Source organism: Ailuropoda melanoleuca, chromosome 15 (genome assembly GCF_002007445.2).
Source record: "Ailuropoda melanoleuca isolate Jingjing chromosome 15, ASM200744v2, whole genome shotgun sequence".
Classification (NCBI taxonomy): domain Eukaryota; kingdom Metazoa; phylum Chordata; class Mammalia; order Carnivora; family Ursidae; genus Ailuropoda; species Ailuropoda melanoleuca.
Genome location: NC_048232.1, coordinates 25703543 through 25720865, shown reverse-complemented (window position 1 = coordinate 25720865; position 17323 = coordinate 25703543).

Here is a 17323-nt window from a genome sequence, read left to right as displayed (position 1 = left end):
GTTTTCATCCCAGTTTTTCTTCACATCTTCATTCAACTCTTCTTTTTTTCTTTAAAGATTTTATTTATTTGTCAGAGACAGAGAGAGAGCACAGCAGGCAGAGGGAGACACAGGCTCCCCACCAAGCAAGGAACCAGATGTGGGGACTCCATCCCAGGACCCTGGAATCATGACCTGAGCCGAAGGCAGATGCTTAACCAGCTGAGCCACCCAGGCATCCTTCAACTCTTCTTTCTTCACAGCACTTGTCTTTTACTCTTCAAGACAATGGCTCACATTACTTAGTCTCCATTCTGCCAGTCAGTTTCTAGAAGGCCCTTCCTCCCATCACGACTAAACCAGCACCCAGAATCCCATCATTCTGCAGCATTTCCTTGCACTCCCTCAATTGTCTTCCATCTCATCAGAAGCGTCTCAGAAATCTGCAGGTGGCTTCTAGCATGAAATGCCTAATGAAGGGTGTCCATGTTCTGGTGCCGGCTGGTACTTTTGTTACTCCCGTTCACTGAATGGGGAACATCCTCATCCTTCTAGAAAAGCAAACTTATCTGCAACACCCTGGATCTGACTTATTCACTCATCTCAGAGCCATCGTGTTCAGCCAACAACCTTCGTCCCCTTTACTGTCCTTCAAAAGACTGCCGAACAGGGGAGGCACATGGAGCGTATCCTCGGGGCATCCCGTCAGTGCGACAGCAATCTGTGAAAGACAGCGTTAAGGATCTTGAGTTCTACTAAGTAATTCTAATAGACTTCTACTCTCCTCCACCTCCCTGTAAGCCACCATCAGCTCTCTGACCCGGAGAAACATGAAAAGGGGAGTGATGAGAGGACCCCAAAAACAGGATGGGCCAAGAAGGTGACTTGACTAAAGTTCCAAAGAAAAGGAAGAGTCAGCCACATGGAAATCTAGGGGAAGAATATTCTAGGCAGAGGGAACACCGGTGCAGAGCCCCGAGTGCAGGGATGCCGGACATAATAGAGAAACCGCAGGGGACCATGTGGCTGGGACGGAGGGAACAAGGTCGACAGATGAAGGGATAAAGAAGAGGTGACATATATACATAATGGAATATTACTTAGCCATAAAAAAGTATAAAATCTTGTCATTTGCAACCACATGGATGGAGCTGGAAAGTATAACACTAAGCAAAATTAAGTCAACTAGAGAAAGACAGATACCGTATGATTTCACTCATACGTGGAATTTAAGAATCCAAGCAGATGAACAAATTGAAAATAAGGAGACAAACCAAAAAACAGACTCAACTATGGAGAAAAACTGGTGGCTGGGGGGGGAGGGGTGAAATAGAAAAACTGGTGGCTGGAGGGGAGGGGTGAAATAGGGAATCAGGAGTACACTTATCACAACGAGCACTGAATAATGTATTGAAATGATGAATCATTATACTGTGCACCTGAAACTAATATAACACTGTATGTTAACTATACTGGAATAAAAATAAAAATAACAACATCAACAACAATAATAAAATGTAATAGAAAATAGCAGCAACACACACAGGAAATGAGGTCACAGAGGCCTTGGAAGTCACTGACAGTTTTGAGTAGGGTAGCTACAAGATCTGGTTATTATCCAAGCCTCCTTCTGACTGTCGGGGAGGACGCGGCAGGAGCAGGGAGATCAGCTAGGACATCGTTGCACTCACACGGGCGTTTTGGACTACGGCGGTTGCATGGGTGGCCATGGGGAGTGGGGGAACTCTGGGTATATTTTGGAGGGAGAGCCAACAAGATTTTCTGGATTGAGTATGAAGCGTTGAGAGTACAAGTCAGGGTCAGTACAACTCCCAGGGCCTGAGATTCCAGGTGGATAGTATTGCCATCCCCGCACGAGGGCAGATGGTCCCACTTCCCAACAGCCAGGTGAGGCTGTAAATGACACAGCGTCATGCTGACACTCCCTAGATTTGCAGCCCTGGAAGTAAAGGGAGACAGCTCGTATAAAAGGGACCCATGATCCAATAAAAACCCCGGGGAGAAGGCAAAGACCCCCAGGTTTTTTGGCCACAGTTGCTGGAAAAAGGGAATTGCCTCTAATTGAGGTAAAAAGTTCATCTCACCCCGAAGAGGGGCCTTAGTCCCTGACTGTCCAATATGCAGTTCCAGAACCTGCAAGCTCGAGCCCTACTTCCTAGGGGTCTGGAATATCAATAAAGCCATCAGTAAAGTTCTTTTCCTTAGGCTTAGTTAAGTGGGTTTCTCTTCCTTGGAATTTTGCTAAAATAGAGCCCAAAAAAGAAAGGAAAAAAAAAAGATTCATTGTAGATTCATCTTATTGCATGGTGCTATGCTCAGTGTATCTACTGGGTATGAATCAGCTTCCGAATAGAATGCAATACCCCCTCCACCCAATAGAACGAACAGTAAATATACAAAATAGCCTGCATGCATTAAAGTTGAAAGCAACAGAAATCTGACTCAAACTAGCTTAAGCAAAAAGGGGAATGCACACCTTCTACCAGCTGAGAAGCCAGAGAGATGACTTTTCAGGTATGGTGACTTCAAGTTCAAATTATACCATCAGTACCTGTCTATCTGTCTATCTGTTGTTTATCAATCCATCCACCCATCTATTTCTCTCTTGCTTTCTTCTGTGTTGACGTTCTACCCACATGGTAAGAAAGATGAGTCCCAGCAGCTCTGGACTTTAATCTGCCTTGGAGAGACCATCTCCTCTCAGGATCCATATCATTCTCTGGGGAAGGTTTCTGTTTAGCCTGCTTGGGTCCCCTGTCACCTCGTGGAGGGAGTGGCATTCCAAGCCCTTCATTGACTGACCCACCAGAATGATACAGCTTGCAAGAGTGGTAAATTCCAGAAAGGAGGGATCATCGGAGTCAGACAAAAGAGAAAGAGATGCTTGCTGCATAGAGGTCCTTATTCTAATGTATGAAAATGGTTTTGTATGTGATACGCAATTGGCATCATAATGTATCCGTGCACACATCCCCTCAAACAATAGCGGGTATTTCAATATATTTCAATATATTTAATATATATATATATTCAATATATATAAAAGTTTTCCTTTACACACACACACATACACACACACACACACACACACACACATACACAGGCTCCAGCAAAACTATTAACTTAAAAATTCATTTGAAAGGATACAGGTAAGCGTTTTCACAGGGGTGTAAATCAAGTGTGAATTCAGCAGCTGCTAGCATCCCTAGCTCGACTTTTTTTAGTGACTGTGTATAAGCCACGAGGGAAACACTCCTTGGGCTGGGACGGGAGTTGGTTTCAGTGCCGTCTTGCTCAAGGGACATTTTTTTAGACACGAAACTCTTCTGCTTAGAACAAAAAAGCAAGGATTTTACAGAATGAATGAAACACAAATGAATTTCCCAACTCGGGGGGGAAAAAAAGCCTCTGGGTCTGAAATACAGTGTGGAGAGTTCAGGTCATAAGAAAAAAGGAGAGTCATTCAAACAAAGATACCCAAGAGACCCACAAAAGTGTCTCATTTTGTGAGCATTACACATTTGGGCGGGGGAGGGAGGGTTTGTCGGATATTGATTTATGCACCAGGCCACCAAATGTAATTTTTTGTGGGTTTGGGGTGTTTTCTTCTTTTTCTTTCTTTCTTTTCTTTTCTTTTCTTTTTTTTTTTTTAAGGAAATGTGGTTGTTACCTTTGAAAGAGAATGAAACCCAACTAGCCAGCCTTCAATCACGCAGGCGCTAACCGTGCTGGGGTGAGCTACCCAAATCCTTTCCCTCGATGACCACTTTGCCCAATTACGTCATCCTGAGGAGAGCCCAGGAGAGGAAGAGGTAAAGCTTTAAAATACCAGCTTGGGCAGTGAGGAAGGAAATCCACCAGCTAAAACGTGAGTCACGGCCGAAGATTTAAGACCAACCTCCATGCCCTGATCCTTCCATAATGTAACTTACAAGCTTGTCAATACATCTCCTGGGAGCCTTCCTCAGCCTTATTAGGAGGGGGTGGGGGGACCAGAGGTTGTGATATTTAAGGGAAATAAATTCTTCTAGAAAAGAAGGCACAAAGTCCTAATGACTAAGAATTCCTGAGGCCTTTTACGTTACTTAAGTATGGATAAAACGTTTTCTTTATAAAAAACATACCAGCTATTTATATGTTGCTTCTTAAAGCTATGTTGACTCACTTAACTAAGAATGAATATACTCTTTTAAGTGTTCATAGACTGGGGGCGCCTGGGGGGCTCAGCTGGTTAAGCGTCTGCCTTCTGCCCGATCCTGGAGTCCCAAGATCAGACCTGCATGGGGCTCCCTGCTCAGCAGGGAGTCTGCTTCTCCCTCTGCCCCTCCCCCGGCTCTCTCTCTCTCTCACACTCTCTCTCACTCTCTCTTAAATAAATAAGTAAAATCTTGAAAGAAAAAAAAACAAAAATCAATGTTCACAGAATACAGAATTATGTGGAGTGCAAAAAAGAGCCATTTTCACTTGCCCATAGTAACCACTGTGATAGTTCAGTGTGTGACTTCGGGACATTTTTCCCTGTAGTTGTACATATGCAGCCATGCACACACACAGACGTGCACACACACAGACGTGCACACACACACCTGCACACACACAGACGTGCACACACGCATGCATGCACACATACAGGAGGTATTTAAATAGAATCAAACCGTATGTATGGTTCTATGTACACTTTTTCACATAAAAATATATCTTCTAAATCCTTCCGTGTCAGTATTATAGATCCACCTTATTTTCTTCTACTGTGGCATATTGTTATATAGTATTATTTATATCGCAACTTATTACCCTAATGATGCACATGTAAATGGCTTCTAATTTTTTCCTATTATAAACTACGCAGCATTGAAAATTGTCATCAACATTTCTTTGTACACATGTGCAAAGAATTCTCTCAGACAGAAACATAGAATTGGATGTAATGATATCATTTTTACGTTTGATACACCCTTCCAAATACACATTTTTACTTTAGATATACATAGCCATATTGAACTCCAAAAGACTACCATTTTATACGCCCTGAACGTTGAAAGCGACAGAATTATTTTCTTTTTGATTTCCAATCTAATGGGTGAAACTTTGATCATTGTTCACTACTTACTAATTAGATTAGTATCTTTTCACATTTGAATTGGTCACTTTAAAGTCAGTGCACGTATTGCATGGTGCACTGGGTGTTATACACAACTAATGAAGCATCGAACTTTACATCGGAATCTGGGGATGTACTGTATGGTGACTAACATAATAAAAAAATCATTAAAATAAAAAAAAGTAAAGTCAGTGACTTCACTGTTTCTATTTTCCACAGCTTTCCACTTTTTTCTTTTTCTTATTTATTTGTATGAGCTCTTTATGTATTATGGATAATAATAGTTATCTAATTGTGCAGCTTGCAAACACTTTAACCTCAGACTGTTGTTCACATCTTAAACATTTCACTGCATTAAAACTTCAAAATATTTTTAACTTAACTTTCAAAAGCTTTCTTCTGTATGGTTTCTGTGTTTTATACTTTGCTTAAAAAGGCATTACTTGGGGGGGGGCGGGGTGGAGCGCCTGGGTGGTTCAGTCCGTTAAGCATCTGCCTTCGACTCAGGTCATGATCCCAGAGTCCTGGGTTCAAGTCCCATGTCGGGCTCCCTGCTCAGCAGGGAGCTTGCTTCTCCCTCTCCCTCTGACTGCTGCTCCCCTTGTTTTTGCACTCTCTCTCTTAAATAAATAAATAAAGTCTAAAAAAAAAAAAAAGCGTTACCAGTCTGAAAATTACAAGATGGTTTTGCTATTTTTTCTAAAGCTTGTATATTTTTTCCTCTAGATTTAGTTTTTTAATCCACATGAAATAAGTTTTTTTATACGTATTGGGAGGTTGAAATGTTCTTTCCTTCTTATTGTCCTGACACAATTCATTGAATCGGTCATCTTTTCTTTGAAATGTTACCTTTGTTATACACTAAATTCCTACACAAACATAGTACATGGATCCATGTATAGACTCATTCCATTGATCTATTTCTCTATTCTTGACTTATGAACACACTGCTTTAATTACCACCATTTTAAAGTATGTTTTGATATAAAGTAGGATAAATCAGTCACTGTTACCTTGTTTCTAATAATCTCCTGATTCATCTGTGCATCTTCTGTTTGACATAAACTTGTACACTGGCTTGTCAAGTTTCGTGAAATATCCCCTTGTAATTTTTCTGAGAATCGCATTGAATGAATAGATTACTTAGGAAAGAACTGACAGCCTTCACAATTTGGAGTCTACCATCCAACATGGTATGTGTCTTTTTAGTCAAGTTTTCTTTGGTCCTTCAATAGGATGTTATGCTGTTCTTCATATTAGGTTTTTTTCCTTGATTCTTTTACTACTGTCATTAAGATGTTTTCGTGACATTTCCTAATTGTGTATTGGAGTCACGTGAGAAGACCAATTTTTCATCCATGCACCCAGCAACTATTGTTAAATGATCGCTCTGTGACACTGCACAATCCTAATTGTCTACTGGAGGCATACAGACAAATCATTGATTTTTGTGTTGTTAAAAGATAAACTGACGCGTATTAGAAATTTTAAGAGTTTATTTTCGCAGAAATCGACTCAAATCAGGCGGAGCCAAGCCAGAAGTGGTCAGGAGCGATCCACTGACAGGATCGGGAAAGACTTACGCTGACGCTCCGGAAGCAGAGCCAAAAAACAATTTGATTGGCTATAGCTTAAGTTTTTGCCTTATTTGGAAAAGCCATAGTTGGTTATTTGTGATTGGTTGTCCTCTGGCTTCCGTCTCCTAACCTTGAAGCATTTACAAGCTTAGGTTTTGGTTTGCTTGCATCAGAACCAGCTCTGCCTAATGGCTTCCCAGTTTAATGAATTTAACAGTATATTAATGTCTAGAAAAGAAGCTACAGGATGAAATATCAGTGAATAAACTTTAATAATAAGGTTGGTTGGGTACATGGGCCAGAAAACTGAGAAAAGCAAAGGACTTAGAAAAACCTCTTGAGCACATTTCCAAGCACATTTCTAGAGTTTTCTATATAGAATCAGACAGTAGATCTTCGCTACTGAGTGGTAGAAAAGGCTTTGCTTTCGCTGTGGTCATGTGCTTTTTCCTCACAAAGAACCAAAAATATGCAAGGGTATATATTCTTCCCCAACCCGCCTTTTTTATGCGTCTGATGCCAGGAAGCTCAGAGTTAACTTGCGTGGTCAACCGCAGCAAGTGTGCATTCTCCCTAGCCCTCTCTCCCCACCTACCCGACCCAGTGTTTGCTTTTGTTCCTGTTTTTAATGTGTATTTCCTATAAAATTGCTTGATCTGGGAAGCAAGGCAAGGAAAGAAGAGAAAAAAATATTCCTCGGCATCTAGGACACTAGTGGGTATAAACAGATTTGAGGGGGGATCTTTCCTTCAAACTCCGGAGACTCTCAAGGACAAAGTCAGTCACCTCTGCCCCCGTCTCAGCGCCCCCCCACCTCCGCCCAGCTCAGGTTCGGGGAGACCGAGCTGCTCTGTACTGACTACGGGGCCTTCTGGCTGGGGCTGTTCCTCTTGCCCCAAATTACCTCTGGCTTCTCAGTCAGCAGCTAAGTTCTCGTCAAGCCACAAAGGACAGACAGCCCTGAATCCTTTCTTCCCGAAGACCGTATTTTCTTGAGTTGTTCGCTGTTGTTGTTTTTAATTTTTCTGAGCGTTTGTAAGGAGAAAAATGGAAGGGACCTCCTCTCGAGGCCCAAAGCAGTTTCCAGAGCTGCGTGCTCACAGCAAACAACTTTTCTCCTTCTGTTTATGTGTTTGGGCCCCACAATTTTGAGTGACTCAGACGTCAAAAAAAACAATTCCGATCTGGGGGAAGGGCACCCGCAGGGGCTGTTGCTGTAATTTAAAGGATTTTCATATTGTGACGCATACGAGGCAGAAAATGCTGGAAGGAGCTGGGGACCGACTTCCACCTAAGCTACAGGTTTGCATTTTTCCATTTCTCTGCATTCCCTTCCGTGTCTCCACCCCGCCATCCACACCCCGCCCCCCCCAACGTAGCTTTTCTATTGCAAATGATCTGGGACGGGATTTGAATAAAAGCCGGAGCTATTTCCTCTGCTTGCAACCTGCCGACAACTGCATCACAATTTGAGATCTTTTCACACTTACCATCAATTGTGAAATAAATGAGCTTATCTGATGTATGTCATTTGAGTCAAAGAAAATTACAAAAAAATAGATAAAAATAAAGGTTTATTGTGCATGCGCAAAGGCCGTCACTGGATCAATAACTGGCCTTTAGGTCTCCGTATCATTGGGCTTAAGGAAGAGGACAGTAACAAAGGACTTACGACCACCCCCACCCCCAAAAAAGCGATCACCACAATCTTTGCAACAGATTTCTGACCCTTGAATAATGCAGAACCCGGAACCTAGTGGAGCTAAATTTCATCACGGACAGAGAGAGAGATGATTCTTCCACTACAGCAACTTCTGAGAATCAACTAACAAATTTTCAACCCAAGCAGCTCCCAGAGAGCTCTCCCGTGGAGTTTACTGAATGACACTCATTGTTCCTTAAAACAGACTCCTGTGTTTGAAGACTCCTGATTGCAGGGTAGTATGTTTTTTCTTTTTTTAAATCTGAGGATGCCCAAAGTGGCTTGGGAGGGGAGAACGTCCCAGCATTTTCATAATCGGCTCTGTTTAAACTCTGACCTTGATAAAGAAGTCTTTTTTTTTTTTTTGTCTCCCTCAGCATCTTTATTCTTTAATAGCATGTTACCTGACTTCAGAAGTAATGCATGTCTCCTTACAACATTTTGCACAATGCTGAAAATCACAGGGAAGAAAAAATTCAGATCACTTGCTTTCCCAGCACTCACCCATTAATGTTCTTAATTGACAATTTACATTTTAGTGTTGAGTCTTCTGGTCTGCACTTCTCAGTGTATATGTTCAGAACCTTCCACAAAAATGAGAACATGCCATTTTTGGTTTTTTCATAAATGGTTGAAAATCCTCGCCATCATGGCTACTGTCAGATGCCATCAGAAGCTGCATCAGAACATTTTCAATCTGTCCCCCCCCCGAGGGGGCATTTGGGTTTTTCTTGGTGGCTCTTCATCAACATGGAGGTCATGGCTCAAGTTGTGAACGATGTAAAGTCTAACGTAACTCACCCCAAAGGGACATTTCCACCTCTGTGACCAAGAATCCTACTGGAGCACAGGCCTGATGGTGGAAGAAAAGGCAGGAGAACACTTTACACACTTTCAGGGAAGTTGGCTAAACTAGAATCTGGCGCCGTTATTAAAAAGTCAACGGCTGGCACCTCTTTGGTTAAATATACATGGAAATAACCCACCAAAAAGAAAAAAATTCTCTATGAAGTGCTCTTTCCCCTTTCTCTGGGAAAAAAAAAAAAAAGCAAGGAAATCATTTGAACCTTTACATGCCTTTTTGGCAATGAACTCCCAACATTTTAATGTCATCTCCTCTGTAAAACGTCCACCTGGATCCCCTCTTAGCCTCTGTTTGCCGCCACCCCCCACCCCCCTCCCCCCCACACACACTGGCTGTGCTCCTGTCCTATCTGGTGTTCACTGGTTTCTGCTATGTTGGGGCTGCTTTAAACGAACCTGCTTTATCTTTTCTCCCAGCTTCCTTCCCACAAGGGCCTACATCCCATTCAGCGTGGTAGCCCAACACAGTAGGCACATAAATATTTGTTGAATGATTCTTTCAAGTCACCTTGGCAAGGGTCTCGGGTGCTTTTTCTGCATTTAGGTCTCTCACAGGCTGGAGGCCACAGTTTAACAAAGCCAGGGCAAGGTCAAGGCGAGCGGAGAAGGGGCTTTCAAGTTGAGTAATGAAAGGTGATGTTAATTACCGACATGGGCCATTTAGAAGGAAGAAAAATGCTATCTCTTATTAATTTTGCTGAAATGGACACACTCTTGTCAGTGGCTAATGGTTAACAAAGCCGTTCTTTTCTGAAGACAGAACAGGAAAACCTCAGTAAAGGACATGAGGGCAAAACCAGCTTCCCGCCCCCACATGTCTGCACCAGCCAGAGAGAACGTGTCTTACTTTTTTTTGGTTGTTCATGTATAAAGTTCGACAGAAAACCATCCCTGAGAGGTTAAAAGGTTCATTTGTCCCAAGATGTTTATGATGGGCTTACAGGGAGCCTAGGTCACAAAAGTCCAGCTCAGGCATTAAGGTTACATGCTAATGGAGGGGGGGGCAGTAGAAAGAAAAGAGAAATCAGTCTGCGGAATGGGAATTCCTCCTCCTGTTAGCGGGAAACACTAATTTAATCAAGAAGAAAGGGTTTGTGGGCCAGGCGCTCGCCCTCGGCTTTCAGCCTCCTGGATAATCTTGGGTGGAAGTTCATAAATGCTTCTCAAATGCTCCCATGCTTTCAATCTCAACACTGGTTTTGGCAGTTGTGAACTTCAAGTGGACCTATTTAAGCTGATCAGAGGAAACAGGCTGACAGTGAGCTGATTAGAAACCTCTTAGAGACCCTTCTTTAAAGAGGGGAAGGCGTTCTTAACTTTTTTTTTTTTTCCATGGGCTTTGGAAGGGCCCCGGGAGTGGGTCATAAAGAAGAAAGGATGGGGGAGGGGAGGGTCCATCTTAGAACACGAAGAAAAACAACCTCCTTGCCAGACCTTTGCCAACCTTCCTGTTCTTGTCAAGCTCTGCTTTGAGGGAATGTTTGAAGATAACAGGAAAGGAAATAATGAAATGATATGGCAAAGACGAGCTAGACTTGAAAAGACGAGTACAAGCTGTTTCCTTGACCCGGGCTTATCTCAAGCCTGCCAAAAAATAACCATCTATCAGGGACCCATAAATAGGTTAGAAACATCAGAGTAAAATGCCTCCTTGAACAATAAAACTATATCCGAATTCATTTAGAAAACAACTTAACAGACATACTGGGCAGCCGTTCACAACATCCACACAAAGGTGTGCGTTTGTCCCCAAGGATGAAAGGTGGGGGTGAGTCCTTTCAAGACGCGGACTGTTTATTAGGAGTGAGGAGTTCCATTTGAGAAATGTTATAAACATACTAACATTCGGAGGGAACATTTCAAAACCTCTGGTGGGGGGGCAGGAGTTCCTGACAGTAACACACACATGCAGAAGTTTCCACGGCAAATTCTAAATAAATGAGTAAGTTACCCTCTTGCTATCCGCAGAGCCCTTATCAGCAACAAAAAGTTCAGGTGAAGGATTGGCTTTCCAAACTGATAGCCCACAGTTGACCTAAAATACAGCAGGTCCTTGGGGGTGGGGGAGCCCGGAGCCCCTGGAAGAAGCCCGCAGCCCCAATCCCCTTGGCAATGCCCTGCCGGCCTCCTGGTTGCCGTCTTTAAGAACAGAATGGCAGTTTAGATTCCCGACTTTAAACTGAAAATGAAGTTTACAAATTAGCTTTGAATAAATATTATCCTTCCCGTCTCCAGTGAAGAGCTGAAGCCAAATTAGAAAAAGACATAATTCAGCTCCGAAATACAGAGGACCAAACTGAAGCCGACCTAACCTGGAAGATGGCTCGTGCCCCACCAAAATAGCGTGGTGATGTCATGCTTTTCATCGCCCCCCCCCCCCCGCAAACCAACCACCTATCCCTCCTAAAAATAGCTTGATGCAGTTCTCTAAGGGAAAAAAGGAAGAAGTCGAAATATAAAGAAAAAAATGTTTTTAACTTTAAACCAGAGAGCAATAAAAGTCAATCTTTTCCTTCCTGTTTATTCATCTCCCTGACTCTGTGTGTGTGTGTGTGTGTGTGTGTGTGTGTGTGTGTCAAAATCCCCTGAAAATTGTACAAGAAGGAAAAATCGTTTCCAAAATAATTTAATTTATGGAGTCGTATTTTCTGAAGCCATCTCACTTTTGTAGATTTTTCCCTTTGTTTTTCACCAGCCAAGGTGCTGGCTTTGGGATTTACCAAATTCTTAATTTGGAGCCCTTTGAAAAATGTCATCTGTGGAGGAGAGGGAAGAAATTAAGGAAACTGCTAAGCGTTGTTCAAAAGGAACCCAGGCAGCCCTGTGACACAGTCAGCATGGAGAACTGCTGAACAGACTCTGGATTCTAGAAAGTGGGCTTCTGTGTCCCCGTCCCCACACCCAGGGGCCGTGCCTTGTCCCAGCGCTCACAGATATAGTGGAGACCAGCTCTTCTGAGAGAGCCATGATTTTATTTCATTGCTTTAATATTTATTTTATTTATTGGAGGGGGGCACGAGGGAGAGAAAGTCCCAAGCAGGCTCTGGGGCTCGATCTCATGACCCTGAGATCACAACCTGAGCCGAAACCAAGAGTTGGACGCTTAACGAACTGGGCCACCCAGGTGCCCTGAGATTCATGATTTTAGAATCACCCTCCCCCCAAAATAGCTTAGCCTCCCTCTCCCACTTCTTTCATTTCTCCTAAATTGCAATTGATTTTCTTTGTCCCAGCATGGAGCCCCCTATGAAAAGGAGGCAAAGAGATGGAGATGGAGGGAAACCTTACCCAACACTCCGGTTATGAGTCAGGAGGCCCCTGCCAGAGAGAGACTGAGTTGGCTGAGCCTCGTCTGGGGACAAGTAGAGTGAGGGCCACAGTGAATCATTTGGGGCGCCCCACCTACCCTGCTCTTGGGGAGCCTGCCATTTACCTAATGGTTAGTGAGAAAAAACCCAGGTCAAAAAAGTGATTCCTAGCAATAAAAATCTCTCTCCTTTTCAGACTTCTTAACTTTGTCAAAGTCCTGCCACATCTATTATCTGTTTTTATAACGAATCCCATAAATAACCATATGTTCATACAGAATCTATGAACGAAGCAAATGTAAGATCGCTGTCATTTCCTAGCTTGATTAAGAGAAACACAGGAAAATTTTCATGGGATTATGAAATTGGTTTCTACATACCAGTGTTTATAATTTACTTATTTGAATTCTCACTTTATCAAGTCAAATATCTGCCTGACTTATCCTAAAAGCCAAAGTGTTTGGGCTACAGTGGATCATGGTGGGTGGAGTGCAGGGGGGGAAGGGGAAGGGGAAGGGCAGGGGGGTGGGGGGTGGAGTCGTGTTTTCAAATTTCTATCTTCAGTCAGAGCTTCTGTGAAACTTAAAGACACAGAGTCCAGGATGTTTCACACTCTGCCCCGGCATGCATTGCTCTCTGTTAGCTGACATGCAGACTTGATACTTAACGATATGCTTAGATTCATGAAATTACCTTCTACTCTGTCTCCTTCCAATGAGGTACCTCTCCTTCTCCCAAACTCCCAACCATCTTGGCTTCCAGCCTTTCACCACCCCCTTGGGCTCCTCAGACATCCTTAAATTCTATGAGACTCCTCCAGGAGTCTCTACCAAGTGACTGGGCTAGCTGGGGACAAGGACAAGACAATGTCACTCGGGCTACGAGTGACTTGGAAAGTCAGAGGAGAGTGGGTTCCCTCCACCACAGATCCACTGGGGAGTAAAGCAATTAGAAGGCTCTTCTCGTGCAAGAGTCAGATCTTCTCCGGGAGACTCCTAGAAATAAAGATGGAAGGAAAAGGCCGAAAACTCAGCGAAGCCTGAAGGCTAAGCTGAGGGCCTCGGGGATCATCGACAAAGCAACTGAGAGGCTTCTCCAGGTTTTTAAAGAAGAGAATGACATGTAAGAGGCTCGCACTGGCCACCAATCGCACGTCGTATCGGAACATGGGTCAATTTGCAATCTAGGTCTGAGACGAAAGGACTTCTACCAAGATTTATCGGTAAGTATGCTGCCCAAGACTGAGTCAGAAGTCTCGCTACAGTCAAGCGAGACGAGGGCTGTCCCTGGCCGTCAACCTAGCAGGCCCACCAAGATCGCCACGGAAGAGATGAAGCTCGTCCCACCGGGTCTTGTTCATGAAGCCAGGTGAGTTGTTACTCCCGGGACCGAGTGTCTCAGAGTACGCGTGCTGGCTGAGCTGGTGGCTGTTTGCCTGCTCCCACTGCCAGCAATTTCCGGACGGAACCGTTTAAAAATATTAGAATCATAGGGGCGCCTGGGTGGCACAGCGGTTAAGCGTCTGCCTTCGGCGCAGGGCGTGATCCCGGTGTTATGGGATCGAGCCCCACATCAGGCTCCTCCGCTATGAGCCTGCTTCTTCCTTTCCCACTCCCCCTGCTTGTGTTCCCTCTCTCTCTGGCTGTCTCTCTGTCGAATAAATAAATTAAAAAAATCTTAAAAAAAAAATTAGGATCATAGACTGTTGGGATTGGACATTACCTCAGGTTGCTACAATTCGCTAGGACATGGTTTGCACAGGGGGCGGACCACAGGCCCGGCACCACGGAGAGAGGGAATGGAATAGAGAGGAAGCATCTCCCCACCCAGCACACCAGCTCCTTCAACCCCTTTATCTTCCAGAGCCCCGAACTGAGAGCAGGGAGCTTACAAGACCTGTCCACGATCACGCAGGTATCGGAGAGCCGGGTGCAATATGCAGGCAGATGGAAATATGCAAGGAGAGTTCACTTTTATATCCATAACACAGGGAGATCATGTATTTCTAACCTCCCTATGTATTTCCATTTTATGTATATGTGTGTCTGTTTATAAATACATATGTATGTATGCAAAAGTCTCCATGGTAACTGAGGCCATCAAAGAGTTAATCAATGCACAACCTAATTTGGCATCCAGACAGGGCAGATAGCAAAGCTTCCCTTTGATTCCCTTACTTGGAGGGAAAATATTAGCGATCTTTATCACTGGGCTCCCTGAGGAGCCGCAGTCTGGGAGCAGAAAGGGGTGGACTTTTAAGTAGCACTCTCATTTATGAACATGCCATGCTTCCCCCAAGTACAAGGAACTACAAAGCATTCCACTCTTAGAATGCGCGTTCCCATCCTGGGATGTTTTCACTTAAAACAGGCAAGAATGGGTTGCATTCGGCACCAAGGGGCAGCCCTGCTGAGTGAGGCCCTGTGGTTTGTTTCCAAGGTATGGCCTCCAAGGCTCCCCATTCACAGGATTCCTGCGGATTTGGCTTTATCTGTGGGCAAGGGACCAGGCTCTGACAATCTACAGAACTCGCTCCCTTCTCCCGGGATAATGAGAAGATTTGAGAAGCCACTTAGTCATAACTCAATCAGCCAATTTTCCTCACCAGTGGGCCTTCGTGGAATTGCCTTCATTTCTCCCCTGGGTGGGGGAAGGGGCGTGGCTTACAGGGACCCCCGCGCCCCCTCGGATGCCATCTGCGTGGTGGGACACTTGCAGGGAGGGCTCGCCGCTGGCTGACGGGACCTAAGCCGTGGCCCTCAAGAGCTAGGTAAAAATGGTTAGCTCTGTTTTAGCTCGGGCTAAGACCAAACCTGGAGGTGAAAAGACAACCCACACGGCCACAATGTTGAGACTCCTGAAATAGAAAGCAGCTATCTTTAAAGGAGACTTTGGCTGCCCCTCCGTACCACAGGCGGCCCTGCAGCAGCTACCCCTCCAGCCCGATTTCCCCACCAGGATTAGTGGTCCTGAGAGAGAAACGAAAAGGAAGACACCAAGAAAGAGCAATTCTGGAGGGAAAATGCTATCAAGCTGAATACAGTCGAACAACTCCAGCCAGCGAGCTGTGTGAACGAAGGATCTGGAATCTGGTGCCGGTGATCCCTTAGAGATCTTGGATCGATATCATTTCAGCCGTATTCTGTAGAAATTTGCTCAAGTATAAAAAAAGGGTCTTTGGCAGAGAGGCCCGCTGGAGGAGTGTTCGACTGAAATGCGTATGGTCTGGATGACTTTCAGCCGAAATGAAAATGTAGGCTTTCAAGGTATACTTACGAGTTTTTTTTTTAAACCATCCCAAAATATAGCTTGAAAGAGCAGAAAAACAATTGTACCAGGAAAAATAAAATAATAAAATAAAATAAGGGGAAGGTGAAGGAAGAAAATTGGGAAAGAGAACACAATGTAAAAAGGCAAGTGAGACTATAAAATTCTCCCCCAAGGAATCCCTGGTTTTCATTTTGAATATTTAATAAATCTTTCCATATCACAAGAGCTCTGAGTACAAAAAATTGACAGAATCAAGAAGAGCTCGAGAGTTGGAGAAAGTAATCTGCAGAGTGGTTCTGGTCTTAGGAAATAAAGGTCAAGTCCTAGGTGCACGAGCTGGAGGTCAGACTAAGGCTCCAGTCCCAGGGGCGGACCAGTGAGCCTGCCTGCTGACGCCCTCACACAGTGTCGACACGTTCCGGAGCTGGATTTGTGCTTACACAGCCTTGATTGTTGCCCATGCTGTCCCAGGATGCGGGGGACCAAGATGCCTTTGTCCATTTGTGACAGGGGGTCACATAAACAAGGACCCAGGGGTGAGGAAGGAATGGAAGAAAATTATATGTTTGAAAGAAGAAGACGGCGAGGCAGCAAAGATGAACATTTAAGACGGGGGAAAGGAATACAGATCTAGAATTTCTAAATTACGCTTGGCTCAAGGGTCTGGTTTACCACTGAAACAGTATAATTATAAAGTTGGCTTAAAACAGACCGAGGATCTAGTTACTAATTTCTTACTAGCAATAGCATCAAAACTCTTTCTGCTAGTAGCTGGTCTCTTGACAAAAACCGTGTGTCTCATACACGATGGGACCTATAGGGAGAGCTGGTTTTAATCAGGCGGATCTATAAAATGGTATGCAGTTGCGGTCTCCCTTCTCAGATGTCGATCCGAGCAGAGGAGAAAGTGAGGGCTGGAATTGTCAAAGTAATGAGGGGAAGAAAAAAAAAACATTTTACATAAACGCTCCCTTGTCGTTCAGACGCAACGCCTAGGCTGAGTTTGTCAGAAACTTCAGTGGGAACCCTCTGGTGGATTTGAGAAAAATGACCAGAAACATTCCTCTTGTGTTCATGTTTTTGGACCGGATTCTGCATGGCCTCAAAAAGGAAATCCTGGCCTGGTTACAGCCTTAAATGGGTGCTCAAATCCCCTGAACATTCGTGGCAGAAGTGCTTTCATTCTTACCCATTTTAGTTAATAAGAACAACAGGGATCAAAGACACATAAGGCTTTACTCCTGTTTACCTTGGCAATTATATGGTCGGGATTCAAAAGAAGATTGTTCGCTTCTAAGGTACAAAATTCTCATTTGTAATTAAAAAAAAAAAAAAACCCTTCTCTGGAATGTACGCATAGTAGGCATAGGTCTCCCTTTAACTATTCCTTTCGTTCTCCAGGGAAATGCAGGAGGATACGTGAAACGTCACCACCAAAAACATGGCAGCCTTTTTTCAGAATCAGGACCCCAAATTCTTTTTTTTTTTTTTTTTTTTTTTT